Here is a 21,233-nt window from a genome sequence, read left to right as displayed (position 1 = left end):
CTGCCCCGCCTCTTCCCACCCCTTCCCTGCCCCCATTCCAACTCCTTCCCCGAAATTCCCCCCCCCCCAACTCTGCCCCCAGGGGGTGCAGGAGGGGTGTGGTGGGGGCTCAGGGCAGGGAGTTGGGGAGTGGGGTGCAGGAGGGGTGATGAGTACAGCAAGGGGTCAGGGTGCAGGGTGCAGCAGGGGGCTCCGGGCAGGGGGTCGGGGTGCAAGAGGAGTGTGCGGTATGGCAGGGGGTCGGGGTGCAGGGTATGGCAGGGGGTCGGGGTGCAGGGTGCGGCAGGGGGCTCAGGGCAGAGGGTTCGGCTGCAGGAGGAGTTCAGGGGGCAGGATCTGTCCCGGCGCGTACCGGGGGCAGGGCAGCAGGGCAGGCTCCCTGCTTGAGGCTGGAACGTGGGGAAGGGGGGGCAGAGGAGCTGTGTGTTTCTGTTGCTTGAGGCAGCGCCCTCAGCAGCTCCCATTGGCCACGATTCCCCATTCCCGGCCAATGGGAGCTGCTGGGGGCGCTGCCTAAAGCAACAGCCACACACAGCCCCTCCGCCCCCCTTTCCCCACGTTCCAGCCTCTTCCCGGAGCTGCACAGGGCAGGGCAGGCAGGCAGAGGGCAGGCAGAGAGCATGCCCTGCTCCCGGTGCACATCTGGCCGCCGCTCTGGTAAACACTGGGGGAGGGCGCCTGCGAGGGGCTCGTTTGAGACCCCACGTGTTTGAGACCCCTGAATTAGAGTTTTTTTTTTTTTAAACATGGTTTAAGCAAGATTTGTTTTATTCTTTTAGTGGTAAAAATGGTGTCTGAATTCCATTTTTAATACATAAACTGACTTTTTGTGTGCACGTTTTTTTTTTAGTAACATGTGTGAATGCCTCTCGCAGGATTTGCGGGAAGCAAGGTTTTTGCAGATGGGAGCGGAATAAAAAAAAGAAAACAATGCGGGAGCGGGTGGGAATGGATATTGCGGGTTGGGACAAGACAAAAAAAATAGTCTCGAACAGGGCTTTAATTTGTTCTTTGTAATTAGAGGTGATTAGAATATCTTTGATATTTAACTGATTTTTTTTCTTGAATATCCAGTTGACTCTTAGTTATAACGGCTTAGTACCAGTGCTCATTTTAAATCCTTTCTGGCATAGTAACTCAGTTTAAATGTGTAAATATCTCACGGAGCTTTTAGACATACCAAAAGGTTTTAACATTCTGCAGATCTTGCAAATTTTACTGAGAATGAATCTAATTTAAAACAAAGAAGAGTTAACTTGTAAGGAAAGGAAGAAAGGAATTATGAGTGCTGCTGCTTTCCAAGAAGCGTTTGTATAAAGAGAAATCGAAGAATTGTAACAAACAGTGTAACAAATTTCACTAATCTCTATGCAAACTGGACACATTTCAAATCTTTTCAGTGACTATGGCTAGATTGGATATTAGGTCAGAGGCCAACTTCTGCAAGATGTATAGCAACAGGTACGCCCAGGATCACAGATCAGGATAGAATCCAGATTCCTCTGTAATGTCAGAGTTTAGTGGAAATCACTAAACTCCCAGATTTAAGTATCATGAACTACTTTATGCAAACAAACCAAACAGAACTCCAAACGCTTATCTGGAGGTTCAGTGATAGTAGCTAAAAAAGTTGTAGGCAAAATGTTGGCAAACCTTCACTGAAAAGACCCAAAGAGCTACAATTTACTTGTCTAGTGGAAAAAACTGTAACCAAGACATTTAATATGGAAAGTATGGTCCCATTAAGACCCATCAAGTCCTATCAAGCAATGGCCAGGTCATTTGGACCAATATGAAGCAATTTGTGGTTGTGACCTGTCTCCATGGGCTGTCTGTAGTGAAGATGGACAGAGGACATCTTTTAGTTATAGGCTAAATTTGGCTCATGGGCAACATTTTGTGGACCAGATCTATTTCATTGTAGATCTGGAAGCATAAGAAGTTACTTTATGAAGCAGTTTAATTAAAAGTTAATTTTATTTCAATCAAGTAATTTTCACTTTAATACCACACTATGTATCCATTTTGGTAATTAGTGTAACATAAGTTACCGTACTTTTTATTAAATTAATTTTTTAAATAGAGGGCATTGTCAAAGGCTGATAAAATGGCATGCCATTTTTTCTTAACCTTAGTTCCCCAACATGACAAAGACAACAGTTTGGCTAAGACATTTTCAGCACCTTTAAGTAGTGTTGGAAGATTTCTAATTACTATCAACAACTGTAACAATAGGATCTCATTCCCAGTTATTTGTCATGTATCCAAAATTATGACACCAGAACAGATCAGACACACTCATCTAGAGCACTGCGATGTTATTTCCTCCTCTTGTTACTCCCTCTTACAACTGCCTTTGGACAGCAGCTTTAACTCCTCATATCAGATTAGCATTCCATTTGCATTCTCTGGAGCTGGACCATTTGTTTCTATAGCAACAGCTTTGTCAGCTAGCATGAAATTCATGCAAAGAGTTGAGGAAAGAACTTGCATCATACAATCAGAAAGGTCTTTCCCCAGTCTGCTCACTCAGCTGCCCCTCCTCTGGTTTTAGGCAATAGTGGTTAGTCTTCTAAACCTGTTACATAGAAAACTAGACCATTACTCAAATGCAGAGCCATAAAATTCCTTTCTGCTAACTATCAAGCTCAGCTGGCAGATGGCTAAAGCCTCCCAGTAAGCAGCAGTAATTATACTAATAAAACCTCTAGAGCAGTGCTTAAACTATCTGCTCTACTTATGTCAATCATTTGAGACCACTTAAAGCCTGAATGACTCAAGTGAGTTAAATCAGTTTAAGAGATATGTAAGATACACAACAGTAGATTATTTTTAACAATACACTTCAATTCCATTAAATTCAGCTATGAAACTAATGCTCCTTTTTAGTATTTTTGAAAACCTGAAAAAACTAGATAGTTTGTGGTTCCCCTCACAAAACAGACAAATTACAGATCATTCACACAATAAGGTAAGACCACCACTAAGCTCTATATTCACTTTATATATATATATATATCAGTCCTTACTATGATCTTTGTAAAGGATGGGATAAGCAATGGTATGCATTACACAAGGAAACTGAAACTTCTCTGACAACAATTGTCAGCAATGGGTCCCCTTGAACTGATGGTTAGTTTAAACGGTATAGAGATAAGACAAGACTGCTGAACACGATTACAGGAAGCATGAGTCTTAGCAATAACTTTCTGTTGAATACTTTTGTTCCAGTAACAGTAGCAACTAAACGGTTTTCAAACCTGGTTCAGGGGAAATAGCTGCTGATCATGTCAGCAAAGAACAATCTCTTAATGTCCCAACTCCATCTCTAAATATATTTTAAATATATCTTAAAATTCTTATACAAGACAAAAAAAGGTGCATGTGTGAGAAAGAGAATTTCCTGACAACAGAATTTCAGTAGAGCTGCCTATCATTATAGCTTTAAACGAAAACTTTTCAATTGCTCAAGTTATTGACAATATTTTTGAAGTTTAGCTTTTAAAAAATTCACAATTTTGAGATTGAAAATAAAGATGTGTGTCCATGTAATTAAGGCAAATTAGGAATTTAACATTGGAATGCCTTTTGACCTCTGTTTGCATTTTATCATTTTGTGTTTTCCCCCAACAAAGCTTGTCCCTAGCTTAACCCCTTTAGTGTGGCTTCCACACCTTACTAATCATAATGCAGCTAGTGCTCATGAGAACGAATCTCTGTATTAAGTGAATAAACAGTACAGCAGAGGGCAGTCTCCACAGTAATTAAAAGAAAGAGACTGAAAAGGACAAGTTAGAGATGGAGATGAACATGAAGGGCAAAGAAAAAAGTCTGTTCAGAGCAAAAGTTTTTATATTAACTAAAGAGACCATATAAACTATTATAAAGCTTATTAAATGTCAGAAAACCCCACAAAGTTCATATATACTCATTACCTTGGGCTGCTCTGCTAGCTTGCACCATGGTACAGTAACAGGATGAAAATGTGTGCACATACAAGTAAACATCTAGTTTCACCACTGAACTCTGCCATACCAGCCCCTTGCTCTACCATCATATATTGTAGATTGCAGTGGAGAACAAGGACCATTCTAACAATCCAAATTAAAAGAAAAATGCTCAACTTAACTTTCGCTTTTGTTCATTCTTATAGCACATATCCCAATTTGGAAAGCCTTAGAGCAGAAGGGCACTATATAAACAGTAAAGAAATTCTTAGAATTCCTGCTGGACGTTAACAGACCTCAGAGGAAAACAAGAAGCTTGACAACAGTCAAGTTATTTTCTTATCACTTGTACACAGACTTCAAATTTCATTGACTGAAAAGTAAACATGTCTGTCCCAGTTTCAAACTGTGGTTGCATGCTCTCAGAAAAATTAAAATTAAATATGGTTACTGTTCTGGTGATCTAAAGGCATTTCTCTGCATTCTGTTTGTCCTGTTTTGGACTATTGTGCCAGGGTCTTATTTTTATTCCCTTGTTTTTAATCTCTGACTCTCACTTGATCTTATGTAAAGTTTTGTCCTTTCATACAAACAAACCATTTAAAATGTTGTCAGTACACCAATCAGAGATTGTGAGTTGGAACTAAGACTATGCACATTTATTACAAGTTCAATTCAAAATATAATATGAATATTTACTCTAATTTGAAATCTAGAACTAATATAGAAGGGCACTAGTCTAGTCCTTGACTAGTATCGGTTACTGTTGAGTGCTGTGATACTGTGCACAAACAGGTTTTGTTCCTTCAAATAGTAGATGAATCTGGTAAACCAGCTACATTTGGGCCATTTATTCATATCTACATCAAGTCTAGGGAATGTGCTTTGCTGAATGTGTATGCATGGGCTTATTTTAAAGTTTGTTATGGAAATCTACAGTTCTACAAGACAGTGAGAACAGCATTTCCACTGAAAGCAATATGGTATATCCTGAATGATAAGTGTTTTGTTAAACATGAATTGTCATTTGTTGTGAATTTGATGCAATTTAAGTGGAATATTAGAAATTACCACTGACCTACACCACTCTTCTTCTTCTCCTCATTCAATGCCTCTGTAAAACTGACTAGAAGATTGAGGGAAGTCAAGGCACTAAAAACCTGTAAATGGTGGTTGCTGTAATCTGATGTATCTGGCATTCATATCTTTAAGGGCAGCTTCAGGCATATAAATCCGATTTTCCTGCAGCTTTGCCTCCAAAGACCCTGATGTGTTTACTACTTCAAATCTGCCAGCCCATATGAGGAAGACACAAAAAGAGCTAATATTGTATTTAACTGCTGCAAGTTTCGGCAGCCTTTAACAATAATCCTTGAAAGACATGTGACTCATAATGGTGATTAAGTATATCATGAAACACTATCATGCCCTGATCAAACTGAAAATGCCCCTATCTTGGGATACATCTCCCAATTTAGTTTCTGCAATATGTTCTAAAGGTGTGACAGCCAAGTGATTCATTTTTTTATCCTCATCTTCAGGACTCTGGCTAGCTAATAATTACACCTATCTCCATCTAACTCAGTTTTCCTCAAAAATAATGAGCAAGGGTTTCAAGTTGCCTGTCTTTTGGGACTTAAATAATAAAATTTGAAGATATCTTTCAGAATAGATTAAAACTCTTTAAAGCTATAATCAATCTTTGAAATCCAAAATAGAAAACTCAAGGCATGATTTACCCAGGGGGAATTCTGTGCCACTGCGTGCACTCAGAAAACATCCCCCTTTCTCCCCTCCCCGATTTCTTTGCTTCTCTGCAGAAAGTGACTGGGAAGCAAAGGGAAGCCATGCGCGGGGGCTGAGGGGGGAGGGAGGGGGTGGACTGGAGATGCCCATGGGCATAGTTGGGGGGGCATTGACAAGGTGGGGGGCACACAGGGTCACATGCCACTCTCCCCCCCCCCCCCATTTCTGTGAGCACAGAGCTGCTCAGATGAAGGAGGGTGCCACTTGGCTCTGCTGTTGCTGACTCTGCAACTGGACACCGCCTCCTGGGTCCTAGTGCCGGTTGTGCTTTCCTTCTATGTACTGGGAGCCATCCTGTTTTCTGTATAACAGTGAGTGCCCGAGATGGGGCAGGGCATGGGCAGGGGGGAGGAGGTGGGAGGAAGAGGCACTGGAGAAGGGAAGGGAGTAAGGGAATGGGGGGGGGGGGAGAGAAGAGCGGGAGCCTGGCATGCAGCATCCCCTTGGCTGCAGCTGAAACTCCCATTAAGCAATCTCATTGAGACCCCACCTGCGATGAGCCCCACCTCTCCTGCACCTGGACCACCCCAATGGGTCCCCTTGCACCCAGAACCCTGAGACCCTATGCATCCAGATCTGTCAGTGAGCCGTCCACACCCAGATTGACCCACACAGAACCCTCTAACCCCACTCCTGGATCCTCCCACACTAAGCCCCTCTACACTTTGATCCTGCTGGGTTAAGCCTTCCTGCCCACACCTGGTGCTCCTGGCACAGAGGGGCAGGGCACCTGGGGTGTTTCTGGGGCAGGTCTACCCCTTGTACTATGTCACGGTCGGGTGCAGCCACATCGCCGAGTCCCTGTCCTGGGGAGAGGCCTGCAGGATGATCTCCTATTTCCATGCAACCAGTGGCCTGTGTTCCCACCGCCATGCTGGAGTCTCCACGTTTATTTATTGACAAAATTTTAAAATATTATGTACAGAATATTTTTTGGCACAGAATTCCCTCAGGAGGAATGATTGGTATAGTACACAAAATGTGAGTATCTTGTTTAAACATGGCCTTACATACACCTCTACCCCGATATAACACTGTCCTTGGGAGCCAAAAAATCTTACCGCGTTATATCGAATTTGCTTTGATCCGCCCGAGTGCACAGCCCCACCCCCCTGGAGCACTGCTTTACTGCGTTATATCCGAATTCGTGTTATATCAGGTTGCGTTATATCGGGGTAGAGGAGTACTTTATACAGCCCAGAGTCACTTCTGCACCATCTACATTCTGACCAGAATTTTATTTGAGCTCTTTTGTTTTGATCTCCACAACTATTATTTCCTGTAAAATAGCATCAAAAGCTTCAAATTCCAAGTCTACTATGTCACAGATACAAGTTTTCCCTCCTGCACAAATCTGATGTAAACTGAGAGCTTGTCTACACTTACAGCACCGCACTGGTGCAGCTGTGCCGCTGTAGCGCTTAGTTCAGATACTACCTATTGTGATGGGAGAGATTCTTCCATCAGCATAGGTACTCCACCTTTCCAACGGGTGGTAGCTATGTTGATGGGATAAGCCCTCTTGTTGACAGTGCTGTCTACATCGGGGGTTAGGTTGGTGTAATTATGTTGCTATGGGGTGTAGATTTTCCACACCCCTAAGCAACAGTTATACTGACATAAGTTGGTAGTACAGGTCTGTCTCATCTTACGCGGGGGTTCCGTTCCGCAGTTAGTGGGTAAAGCGAAAACCGCATATAGTCAAAATTACATTGAGTTCAATGGCGGGCGGAATCGCCCGCACTACAGGTACAATATTAAAATGTTAATTTTTCTCTTTTTTGGGGTTTTTGTTTTTGCCAACCTCGTAAAGCTGAAATCGCACACATTAAATGCACTTAAGATGCAACAGACCTATATATACCAAGCCTGACTTTTGCTCTAGTACAGATCTGCAAGTGGATGCATCAACACGTAACATCACAAATCTAACTTTAATGTCTTTTATTTCATGGATATAAATAGATTCTGATCCAAGATTAATGCCATCTTGTAAATTCCAGAGTATTTTAAAATTTCTATAAGTGAAATATTTAGCTACTGCACAAATAGCACTAAAGTAGGAAACTTTTGGATCTCCCCAGGTTCCATTTTGTGGAACAATCGAGTGCTAGAAGTTTCTTTTAAGTGAAAGGGCGAGATTCTGTGCTGCACCTTACATCCAAGAGTTCTGAAGGGCCTTAAGAATGAGGTTGCTGGACAGCAATCAGAAATATGCACTCATGAAAATCCAGGTGCATTGATTTAAATCAAAATTATTTACATTACCAATTTTAAGCATGATTTATAATCAGCAAGCAGGAAACTATGATTGAAATCATTACAATTAATCTGGTTTTGCATTTCTACTTTTTATTTTCCAAAAAGATTTGTTCTCTCACTGATTGGGATAATCATTAAAAACAAGCTGATTTGCAAATAAATGTAGCCTCTACACAAAATTTGATACTTACCTCCATAAGAAGCAGTAGCTAGGGCAGTAGTCACCAACCGGTCGATCACGGTGGAACCATAGAGGATCTCCCAGTCTATCGCGATATCCGGTGGTACAGTGTGGCTGCCACTAAGGAAGGACTCCCTGCCTACCCCGGCCCCACGCTGACCCCAAAAGCAGCCAGTGCAGCCCCGTGGCCAGGGGTCTCCCTCTGCGTGCTGCTCTTGCCTGCAAGCACTGCTCCTGCAGCTCCCATTGGTCAGGAGAGCTGTGGGGGCAATGCTTGCAGAGAGGGGCAGCACGTGGGGCCGCAGGGGCACATTAGCCCCGTTCGGGAGCGGCGTGGGGCCAGGGTAGGCAGGGAGCCTGCCTTGGCCTCACCACACCCACCGCCAACCGGGAACCGCTAGAGGTATGTGCTGCCCGGCAGGAGGCCACATCCCAACCCCCATCTTTGAGCCTCCTCCTAGAGCCAGCATACCCTCTCCTGCACCCAGAAACCTCTCCTGCACCTCAAGCTCCAGCCCTTCCTAGAGCCAACCCCCTTCCCAGAGCCAGCACCCCAACACTCTGCCCCAGCCCGGAAAAACCCTCCTAGACCCAGCACCCCATACCCCCTCCTACACCCTAACCACCTGCCCCAGCCCTGACCCCCTCCCAGAGCCCACCGCCTGCATCCCCTCCTGCACCCCAACACTCTGCCCCAGCCTGCAACCAAACTCCTAGAGCTCGGACCCCTCACCACCTCCTGCACCCCAACCCCCTGCCCCAAGCTCAGAGCCCCCTCCCACACTGCAATCCCCTCGGCCCCAGCCCACCCCCCTGCCCCAGCCTGGTGAAAGTGAGTGAGGGTGGTGGAGAGCGAGCAACAGAGAGAGAGAGGGATGGAATAAATGGGGCCAGGCTTTGCGGAAGGGGCAGGGTAGATCCTGGGTTGCCTTTAGATTCAAAAAGTGATTTTGGGCATAAAAAGGTTGGAAGCCACTGATCTAGGGTGATGGAAAAATTCTTCTGTGGACCTAGCACTGGCTACATCGGGGGTTAGGCTAGCTTAACCACGTTGCTTGGGGCGTGGGTTTTTTTTTCCCCCCACAGCCCTGAGCAACAGAGCTGGGTTGACCTAACTTTTTAGTGTAGACCTGGCCAAGAGAGGACTCACTGATCAGCCAGTATAACAGAGACATTTCCTGCTCCAATTTCCAAAAAAGGAGGAAGAGGAATATTTCCTCAAATTATCAGTAGCCACAGAAGAAGACAGTGATAATAGAAAAATATGGTTTAATCAAGTCTTTTCCCTACACTTTAGCAAGACTCTTATAGCTTATATACTAATTACATCTCAGTGATTTAAAGTTGAAAGTTTTAAATATTGCTTCATTTTTGTTATAAAAATTTAAGTCCTTGTCTCACAGATCCTATGATGGCTGGAGAACCAGTGAAATGAATATCACTATAAAGAGCAAAAGGGATTTTTAGCCAGACTGCTTAAAACTTGTTAACAGTATTTAATTTCAATGAATAATTGGGAGAAAGGTAGCATATGTTAATGACTCAACACCATCAAACCTTAAATTAATGAATGAAAACTAATATACAATTTCTGGAACTCTTGACATGTTCCACAGAAAGATGAAAATATTCCCCAATATGTCTTAAAAAAAAAAAAAACACTCTTTTCCAAGAATAAGTAATGGAAACCCAAAAGACATGCATATGGGGATACTGAAACTCTGATCCTTGTCCTTTCTGCCTCATGTAAGAATGGTAGAGGTCTTATATGTTCCCCAACAGATTTTCAACATCTCTTTTTAAGAAGGAACTCCATTCACCCATCTAAAACATGCAACAGTCCAACTGGCACTAAAGAAACTTTATTCCAGCAACTTTATAAGCCACAACATAGCTTCCAACTCTTTCCTCTCAAACTGATTGAAAACCTACCTAAAAAATAGTCTTCAATTCCACCTCTCTGGTGGATTCCCGAGACAGCATTGGACACTCTGATGGACGACTTCTTTTTCGTAGAAGAAAATGTCCATACTTATCTGGCTGAACCTCATTGTTGCTCTTAATGCTGTTGGCCAAACTCTATCCCACCTCCTGGAGGCAGCAGAGGTGAATGGAAATGCCTGCAAACAGTCAGATCTTTCTTCCTAGACCAAACCTAAATGGGTTTATTAGAAGTAACTGCAACTATGGATTTTTAGCCTCTATTCTTGACTACTGCAATTGTCTATATCTAGGAAAGAAACCACATATCCTGAGAAAGCTCCAGTTGGTTCAGAATGCAGCACTCCTCCTGTTCAGCAACACAGGTTACTCAAATACCCCTCTCTTTGGACTCACTCCCCAGTGAGCTCAGAGTCCAGTTTAAGGTTGTTGTCCCAATTGTCAAAGCCTTGTATGGTCCTAACCATCAGAGAGTCTCTTCACAATGATACCAGCTATCTACTTTCCACTACAACAATGTCAATCAATAGTAGGGAGACTTGTGACTGCAAGAGACAGAATCAGGACTACAGAACTCACTGCCAGGGAAAATAAAAATGACTGACTAACCAACTCTCATCACTTTCTGTAAAAGTGCAAAACTCACTTCTTGAGTCAAGTTTTCTCCTCAAGACTACCCCTATTCTAACATATCTAACTAAAAAATATCAACAAATCTGCCTTTTGCCAGAAGGGAGGGAAGAGATTGATAAAAAAGGTACGAGGTACTCAGAAGCCAGTCCTTCTTGAGAGAAAGCTGGTATCATTGATCAAATTCAATGAAGTTGGAATTGAAAGAATGGGAGATAACTATGGCTATGTCTACACTACAGCCAACGTCTGCATACCTTATGTCGCTCAGGAGTGCGAAAAAACCACCCCTTTCAGTGACATAACTTACACTGACATAAGTGCTCGTGTGCACAGCTTCTGTCATTTGCAGAGGTGATTTTATTAGGCCGACGGGAGAATTTTTTCCTGTCAGCATAGTGTGTCTTCACCAGACATGCTGCCGTCACCTAATTATACCACAGAGACACAACTTGCCCCTCCAGTAAAGCCTCAAACAGATCTGAACTGCTCCTTTTTGTATTTTTTCATTACATATAATGAGACTGGGAAAACATTCTGGAATTGGTGAATGTAGGATAAATTTGAATTTTAAAAGCTCAATGAAGTAAACAGGATAGATATTTATACCAAGCAGAGGTAAGCATAACAATTCCAAAAACTGTTTTACTGAGCAACACTTCATACAAGACATATATACACACACGAACACTTCAAAAGAAATACCTAACGTATGAATAACTTTGTACAAGTCCCACATGACAGGGATACTAGATGTAAACAAGCTTATTTTCATTAAACAAATGTTTAAATTTCGATGTTTCCTTAAACAGAACAGTTTATTTCTTTGTACAACTTCCACCAATACTTTAAACTCAATCCTACATATTTCAGAGTTGGGAAGGCAGAATTCCCAAAATAAACCTGTTGACATAAATCTAAAACAATGTCACCATAAGGCAACACCCACTTGAGGTAGAAGTGCCTTCATTAATCATCTTTTTAGTTTCATGCCGAAAGAATCAACATAGTACTGTAGAAGTATAAGCCTCATAAGAACACAATGCCATCCATTTGAAGATAAACAGCTATTACATTCAAAAACCTTAGAGCCAGAATTCCTTCAATTAAACTAATCTAATATAAGCTGGGTATTTGGCAGTTGTATGTTGGGTTACTGAGTAATGCCTTCAGTAAATGGGACTTTAACAAGTTTTACTACATTAATCCTTTGAATGAAAAGGGCCAAAGAACTCTGGACACGTTTCCTTTTAAAAAAAAGGAAATTTTACTTGTCTCTACAGCTCTGGATAGATGTATTTTTATAGACCAAAGCCAAAAGAAAATAAAAAGGGTGGTGGTGGTGGGAATTATTTACTTACCTTGTAATCCTGCTTCTTTGAAGGCATAATTTTACTGGATTCTCCCTTCTTGGGTCTCATAACTCCAGCATTAATCATGCAGACTGGTGTGCTTTGCACTAGAATTGAGGCCCAAGAGTGGAAATGTTATGACGGTTCAGTGTTGGCATTTTATATTAGTTGTCCTGCATTATGTTATGGACAGTACTCAAATAGTCTATTAAACTGTATCATGCTGTCCCCTGGAAGTTTAATTAGAATATTTACATCCCATGAAGCTACTTCAACAAGCGAAATTTTGTAATATTAACAAAATATGCTGTGGCTCTACACATGTGACATCCTGGTAGATATTGCTGTGGACACAGCAAAGGGTCCAAATATTGTCTAATAATTTTAATGAAAAGAAAGCCCCATGAGCTCCAACAGAACATGCAAATTATTGTTGCAAGAGTATACTTAACAGTTTAACTTGTTGGTTTGGTTGTGATTTAAAGCACAGTTTATATTTAAGGTAGTGCTGAACTTTATAACAAACCCTGCAATTTAAAGAATATTAGGCTTATATAAACAGAATTCTACTCAGGCAGATTTTAGGCCATGCTAACAGAGTTTTTCCCTGCCCTGGCAACCAATCCAGATCAAAGATTTTTCATACCCAGTCCCTTATGCAAGCAGGCAAAGTGTTTCCCCAATTGACAGAATCCAGAGCTGAGGGAAGGGAAAAAAAAACACTGGTTAACCTGCCACTGAAAGCCATAAAGGCTCAGCAGAGGGCAGAAAAATGGGGACTGGGGACAACATTTGGAGAAAAGCCTGTCAGGACCTCTGGACTGAGCAGGTCCTTCCTTCCCTTAAGGCTGCTGCCTTAAGGATGTGGAGAGAGGACACTTCAATATGCTCTACTTGAAGGCTGAGATGTAAGACTGAGATGAGAAGACAGGTGTAGAGCAAGAACCAGGTGGCCACCTAGCAGAACATCAATAGCGAGATTTCCACACACTGCCCAGGAGGTTGTCACTGCTCTAGTGGTGTGAGCATGAAGATTTTCAAGGCACAGGATTCAACTTAGTAGCAATGCTGGATGCAAACTGCAATCCAGAAGGGAAGGACTTATCTAGAAGCCTTTGCCTCTTTGCAAAAGCCCTCAAAAAGGGACCATGATTTTATAAAGATACCTGCCGGGGATAAGTATTTGTTAAGGGCTCATCAGATGTCAAGGGAATGCCATCTAATTTCTATTTTGGCTTCAGGATCAGGGCAATAGTGGGGAAAGAACGGTTACTTTTTTCAGAATCACAGGATTAGAAGGGACCATAAAGGTCATGTAGGCTAACCCCCCTGCCAAGATGCAGGATTTTTTTGTTTCTAAACCATCCAAGACAGATGGCTATCCAGCCTCCTTTTGAAAGCCTCCAGTGAAGGAGCTTCCACAACCTCCCTAGGCTGTATGTTCCACTGTTCTTACAGTTAGGAAGTTTTTCCTGAGATTTAATCTAAGTCTGCTATGCTGTAGTTTGAACCCATTACCTCTTGTCCTGCCCTCTGTGGCAAGAGAGAACAACTTTTCTCCAACTTTTTTATAGCAGACTTTCAATTATTTGAAGACCACTATCATGTCCCCCCTTAAGCGCCTCTTTTCTAAACTAAACATACCCAGTTCCTTCAGCTTTTGCACATATAGCTTGCATTCCATCCCTCTGATCATTTTTGTTGCTAACCCCTGGATCCTGTCCAGTTTCTCTACATCCTTTCTATACATTGGTGACCAAAACTGGACATAGTACTCCAGCTGAGCCCTAACCAGCGCCGAGTAACCATCACCTGACCAAGAACAGATTCTTGTGGAACCTCGCTTGATATCTCCCCTCCAATCTGACATTTTATTAATAATCACTCTTTGTTTGTGGCTGTTTAACCAATTATGTATCCACTTAATGGTAGTTCTGTTGAGTCTGCATTTCTCCAGGTTACGCATCAAAATGTCATGTGGGACTGTGTCAAAAGCCTTGCTGAAGTCCAGGTATATGATGTCCACTGAATTCCTCTGAAACACCAAACCAGTTACCCTGTCAAAGAAGGAAAGCAAGCTGGCTTGGCATGGATTTGTTTTTGGTAAACCCATGCTGGCTGCTAGTGATTACCCCTTCATGTTCCAGGTATTTGCAAATTGAATGTTTTATACATTGCTCTAGTAGTTTCTCAAGTATCGAAGTCAGGCTGACTGGTCTATAGTTCCCCAGCTCCTTCCTTCCCCCCTTTTAAAGATGGGCACTACGTTAGCCCTTCTCCAGTCTTCCAGGACCTCTCTGGTCATCTGTTAATTTGCAAATATTTCCAGTGGCTCTGAGATTTTTTCAGTTAATTCCTTCAGTAAACTCAGGTAAATAGCATCAGACCCCGCTGTTTTGAATTTAAATTGGTCACAAGATCTCTGACATTTTCTTATTCCCTTCCCCTTTATTGTCTATGGTAACTTCACTAGCTGTCCCATCACACTTTTTTTTTTGAGAGAGAGAAGACTGAAGCAAAGCAGGCATTGATCAGTGGACCCACACTGTCCTCGATCTTCCTTTTTTGTCTGACATATTTGAAGAACCCCTTCTTGTTGTCTCTAATATTCCTTGCCAGCTGTAACTCATTCCTTGCCTTGGCTTTCCTGATTTTGTCCCTACACGCTCACGCTATTCCCATGTATACATCCTTGATCACATGCCCCTCCTTTCATTTCCTGTATGTATCCCTTTTGGGTTTTAGATAGCTAAAAAGCTCCTTATGCAGCCACACTGGCCTCCTGTGGCTCTTCTTACCTTTCCTCTGCGATGGAATATCTTTATTTTGAGCCTCTAGTATCACATCTTTTAGAAAATGCCAGCCCCTTTTGATGCCTTTTCTTCCTAATTGGTCTTTCCATGGGACCTTGCCTACTATTTCTCTGAGTTAGTTGAAACCTTCCTTTCTGACGTCCAGTGTCCTTGTTTTGGTATTCTCATGTCTTCCTTTCCATAGGATCTTGAATTCTATCAGATAATGATCCCTGTCTCCCAAGTTCTGACCACCTTCATATTTGCCACTAATTCATCCCTGTTGGTCAAAACCAGATCCAAAATTGGTGACCCCATAGTTGTTTCCTCAACTTTTTGATTCAGAAAGTTGTCCCCTAGACACGCTAAGAATTTACAGGACATATGTTTTGCTGTAAGTATCTTCCAACAGATATCAGGGAAGCTAAAATCCCCCAATAGTACTAGCTCATGTGTGTTAGCTAATCTTGTTACCTGCTTGCAGAATGATTCATTCACTTCCTCTTCCTGATTTGGTGGTCTATAATAGACCCACACAATAACATCGCTACTGTTCCCTTTTTATCCTCACCCAGAGACTCTCAATAGGTCTGTCGCTCACTTCCTCTTGGTCTGCAGAGCAAGCATATACATCCTTGACGTACAGCGTAATACTTCCTCCCTTTTCCCCCATACCTTTTTTGGAACAAGCTATGTCCCTCAACACTGGTACTTCAATCATGGGAGTTGTCCCACCAACTTTCTGTAATGTCAATTAAGTCATAATTTTCTCCATATACCATGACTTCCAGTTCATCCTGCTTGTTCCCCATACTCATCGCATTTGTGTACAGGCATTGATAATATTTTGCAGATTGCCCTGTTGCTTTTCTTCTTGCCTTTCTAATAAAAGGTGTGATTTCTAGTTCCTTCTCCAGAAATTAGCCTCTTTTCCTTGTCTTCAAGCCTAGATGTGCATAGGCCAGATTTGTCTCACCATCCCCCATAGGACCTAGTTTAAAGCTCTCCTTATCAGGTTAGCTAGATGATGTCCAAAGATGATCTTCCCAATATTTGATAGATGGAGCCCATCCCAGCACAGTAATCCTCTTTCCTGGGACATCAGTTTGTTGTCAAAGAAGCCAAAGCCCTCTCGCTGACACCACCTGTGTAGCCACGTGTAACGGGGCGGCGACTCACCCCTGCGGCGCCTCCTGTCGGTCCTCCTGGGAATTAGCTCTTTGCCCAGGAGCGCCCTCTGCAGGCCAGTGTCCCACTTTCCGCTGGGTCCCAAGTCCCTCTTGGACCCTGGTGCCCCTTTCAGACCGGGGTGCTGCCCCCTGCAGTACCCCGCAGTCTCACTGGGTCTCCCCTCCCCAGGGAATCTCCACCCCCATCCCCACCTCTCCTCAGCGGTAGGCTATTGCCAGTCACCAACGAACCCCCGCTCCCTGGGGCAGACTGCAGTATAAGCCACTCATCACAGGCAAGGAGGGGTTTGGACCTGCTGCCTTGGCCTAGCCTTGGACTGTCTCCTGCAACCCCAGTACCTATTTGGCCTTATACGAGGCCGCAGCCTGGGGGTTTCCAGGCCGGAGCTCCCCAGCTCCCTGGGCCTTCCCCCAGCCCTGCTCCAGCTCAGGTACCTTATCTAGCTCCCCAGCAGCCAGGCCCATCTCCCTCTACAGCCAGAGAGACTGCATCAGCTCCTGGCTTCACTGGCCTTTATAGGGCCAGCTAGACCCTAATTGGGGTGTGGCCCCCAGCTGAGGCTTCTTCTCCCAATCAGCCCAGCTTTTCCCCTCCCACAGCCCTCTCGCAGGGCTATTTTTAACCCTTTCAGGCCAGGAGTGGGTGACCACCACTCTACACCACGCATTTACTTCAATGATTCGATAGTCCCTGTCCGGGCCTTTTCCTTCAACAGGGAGGATGGATGAGACCACCACTTGTGCCCCAAACTTTATCCTTCCCAGAGCCACGCAGTCTGTACTGAACTGCTCGAAGTCATTCAGTCATTACAGTAACTGTAGTTGAGTTGTCTGCACATGTGGATCCCACTCAGAGTATGTGCAGCAGTTCAAAATGTTTTCACTAGCAGTTTCCAATAGGGATCACATATGTGCTCCTCATGTCCTCATTCTCTCCTCCCTCCACCCCAAGGGCATACAGAGCACAGTGATCCCAACAGCCATTAAGTTCCTTCAATGATTAGAACCTCATATATAGAGCTCCAAGCTGTGGGGAGGAAGGGCTGGTCCTAGGATCCACACATGCAAAAATCTTTAAGATCTAGTTACTGTAAAATAAATAATTGTTCTTTCTGTTTCAAGTGCTGCACATGTGGACTCCATTCTTGGTGATTAGCTAGTAGTCATCTTCAATACAGGTGGAAACTAGGAGTTATTTGAAAAGACTGTAGAACTGCTCTCCAAAATGGGTGTCTTAACACTAAACAGTCACTAGAGAATAATGTTTTTTAAACAGGAAGACCATAAATTGCCACCCTACCCAAACATGTTGTCAATGTCACCAACTGTCTACTCTAGACACAAGTAAACATATGGCCCCTGTCTGCACAGATAAGTCATTACTGCTGATAGTTCATTACCCTCAACTTACAGGGTGATTTCTAAATACAGAATCTAAAGCAGGAATAATTGAAGCAAGAGCTACCATACAAATATTGGTGCATCAAGTGTATGTGTTTAGATTCCTGAGCTCTAGGATCAGATGTCAATCTCCCTTCTTCAGTATAAGAAAGTAAGGGAAACAGAAACCCTTTCCTATAAATTCTTGGGCAAATCAGTTCTCTTGCTCCTAGATCAACAAAATCGTCTCTCTTGACATATTGCATTCTCATGAGAGTGGTCCCTGAAGAGAGACTGGGACTGGAAATGGGTGGGAAGCAATGTCTGAAATTGAAGGACATAACCATCTTCAATAACTTGAAGGATTGACTGATCTGTGGTGATTGCCATCCAAGCTTCCTGGGGTGGGCAAGGGGAAAAGAGTTCAGAACAAAGGAAAGAAGGAAAGTGGTATAGATCCTTGTAGATTAGTCCAAGATGCTTGACTGTCACATCACATTTGATGCCTGTGTCTGTCCCAGTGCAAGGTCACTGAAGAGGATGATCGGGCTAATCTCTCTATTGATAAAAATGGGGAAGGAGTCGTGTTCTTATATGCAGAAGGAGATTTACAACAAAACTGCTTCCTCTTGAAAGCAGAAGTGTGTAAACCTTTCTTGGGTCCTTTAAAGAATAGAGGCTCGTTCATTTTAGCACTAAATAAACTCAGCCCAAACTGCAACTCTTCAATAGTGGTCTGCACTTCTCTTGGCAACCCTCATGCATACAGCCATGATGCACATCTCATAACACTAGCTGTAGCCATCAAACGGACAACCATATCAGCTGCATCTAGTGCAGCGTGAAACAAGATTTTAGCAATTTAGCAGATCTCCCTTACAGATTCATTTAAACTCATCTCTAAGTTCTAAAAAAGTAACTTAAAAAAAAAAAAAGTCAGATGATATATTCCACTGATGGTAATCATATTTAGATAGCATGGCTTGATAGTTAGCTATACTCATACAAAGACTGGAAGGAAAAATTATTCCTCAGCCTAAGAGTTCTAATCTCTTTGGGAGTTGACTTTCCTATTTGTTTTGATTTTTCATTTGCAGCAGTACCAAGCAACCATGATGGAGTTGGATGAGTATAAAAATACGCAAAGCCTTTTGACAGTACCTGATATCCATGATCAGCACATTTTGAAGTTGATGAAATCAAAGCCGGAATAGCCCAAAGATCCTTTGACGGATCTAAAATTCCCACATTAATAGGTAGAGCAATTCTATTTTGAGAAGCTGAATGGAGAATATCAAACAGCTATTTACTTTCCCGTGTACAACTGCTAAAGGCGCTTCCAGAATCTGCCCCATGCGTTTCAATAGTACCTGAAGGATTTAAAATCATTCATTGATGCAGGCATAGGAAATGACATCCTCAATAGGAGAGGAAGGTGGAAGATCAGATAAATCTTCTTGATGAGCCATTATCACTTCATCACTAAAGTCCTGATGATGTTCTTTTTCCCCATCCCCAACAGGAGAACAATGAGACATCTGAAAACTTGGCCCTCATGATTTACAAGGGTTCCCCACGTATTGTGGAGGAGACTTGTCCTGGAAATTGCAGGTACTCAAGCCATGGAGCCAATAGGATGAAGCTTGCAACCCAAAGAGATAAGATGTATTTGTCCAATTTGGCAGAAACCAAGTAGAATAAATAGTTTTCTTAAAGTTCTCTTTTGTATTTTCTTTCCTTTTTGTTGACTTGTTCACCTCTTAGATGTAGAGCTCCTGACAGAGTCTGATGAGAAGCCAGAGTCAGAAAAGGAATACCCCTATGTAGATCATGAAATCGCTGGTAATTTTTAAACTTGAGAAGGGCTTTTATTCCCAACTCCACTGTCCTGTTGACTTATAGAGATTTATCACATGTAACCAAGCACCTTCTCAAGGAGATTTTGATGGGAATGAAATGGGAGAAGATTGCAACAACAGACAAGCTCTGGAGTTATTCTAAGGTCCATGGAAGACATAAATGAGCCTTTCTGAATCAAGGTATTCCCCTCACCGCCCTCCACCCCTCCCCCGAGAACACCTGTATTGGGGGATCCATAGTTTTCTGTAATTTCTGAAGGTGCGGCAGAAGCTGAGAATGCTGATGCCGACAAAGATTTTTTCAACTGAGGCAATGCCAGCAAGGGCAGAGCTCAGACAGACTGATTGATGTGCCAGTGTCATGGAACAAAACAACACTCACAAGAGACTTGGGGTCACCTGAGGCAGCATCAGGCTTTATTCCGAGAACACAGGATAGCACCTAGCAGATAAGGAGCCAAAAAGCCATTGTGTTGAGCAGATACTTAAGGGTGCTCACTGAGTTCTTATAGGTGGCCTCTGGCAGATAACGACCAATAGGGGATGAGCTATACTAATTCAATTATAAGCCCCACACAGGGTGCACAAGTGGTTTTTTTTTTTTTTAAAACAGACAGGGCAAATGCTTACCACACCACAGACTTCGCACAGTGATCCCTCCACTCTCTATGTTGATGATGCACTGAAAGCTCTGGGACTGAGTTCTTCCATACTGACTTCAGTGAGTGCTCCGAGGAAGCTCTTGGCACCGGATATAGTGAACGGTGCTGGTTAGTGGACTTAAAGTCCAACTCTCCCACTGCTTGGACAGTAAGGGTTCCTGACTGCTCCAAAAGCATTTGACTCTCCTTTAGATCTTTTTTATACCTCTTGGGCTCAGAGTCGCACCTTTAGTGACTGAAGCACTGGCAGAGAGGTTGCATCAAAGCAGTTCAGGAGTTTTGCTTTAGTGCATGATCTGATACAGTTCTTGAAGATTTCTCAAGGCTGAAGCTTCTCATGGACTGCCTTTCCTTTTGTGTGTGCTTTTTAAAAGACTGTTTTTTAAAAGACTTACAAACCACATACTAAGCCATAATGTGCTCTTCACTGAGGCAGTAACTTTTTTTCCCCCATGAGAGTTTGTTAGTGGAATAGCTTCCCTACAAGAGGAGCATAACTTAAAGCCTGGAGATCTCAGCTCTGCCATAGCATATACCATGGCTCTAGTACACTAAGAAACAGAAGACTATGACCAAACACACACACATTCTCTCTCTCTCTCTCTCTCTCGGAAACAGTAACAACTACAAAAAAGTTACAGTGACTAAAAATTAAAGTACTATTCTTATGGCCTGTAGAGGAGCTGACTCACCCCTTCGGCGCCTCCTGCTGGTAGTCTCTGGGAATTAGCTCTTCCAGCATCCTGGAGTGCCCTCTTCAGGCCGGTGGTCCGCCTGTCCTCCAGCCCCCCATGTCCCTCCCGGACCCCGGTGCCCTTTTATCTGGGGTGCTGCCCCCTGGCAGTACACCCCTCAGTACTAGGGTCTCCCCTCCCCAGGGAACCCCCACCCACTATCCCTACCTCACCTCAGAATAAGGCCACTGCCAGTCACCAACTAGCCCCGGCTCCCTGGGGCAGACTGCAGTATAGGTCACTCATCACAGGCAAGGTTGGGTTTGGGCCTGCTGCCTTGGCCTACCCCTGGGCTGCCCTCTGCAACCCCCAGTACTCCTTGGCCTCCTACCAGGCTGCAGCCTGGGGCTTTCCAGGCTGCAGCTCCCCAGCTCCTCAGCCTGTCCCCAGCCCTGCTTCACTCAGGTACTCTGTCTTTAGCTCGCTGCAGCCAGGCCCTTCTCCCTCTGAAGGCAGAGAGAGACTTCTGAGCTCCTGTCTCCCAGCCTCTTTATACA

At 43.5% G+C, this 21,233-nt stretch overlaps 1 protein-coding gene across 5 annotated transcripts in view; it reads right to left on the bottom strand.

Annotated features, from left to right (window-relative positions):
• PALS1 (protein associated with LIN7 1, MAGUK p55 family member) overlaps positions 1-21,233 on the bottom strand; it is a 130,602-nt gene that overhangs the window by 84,250 nt on the left and 25,119 nt on the right. Inside the window, exon 2 of one of the 5 annotated variants that reach the window (XM_065592901.1) lies at positions 12,129-12,226. The exons of the other annotated variants lie outside the window; for them this stretch is intronic. The gene's annotated coding sequence lies outside the window, so the exon portion shown is untranslated. The remainder of the gene's footprint in view (positions 1-12,128; positions 12,227-21,233) is intronic. 5 annotated transcript variants of the gene reach the window in all.

The sequence above is a fragment of the Chrysemys picta genome, chromosome 4, assembly GCF_011386835.1.
Source record: "Chrysemys picta bellii isolate R12L10 chromosome 4, ASM1138683v2, whole genome shotgun sequence".
Lineage (NCBI taxonomy): Eukaryota > Metazoa > Chordata > Testudines > Emydidae > Chrysemys > Chrysemys picta.
The sequence above is the reverse complement of the archived record's forward strand: the minus strand, read 5'-3'. Positions and strand labels throughout refer to the sequence as shown.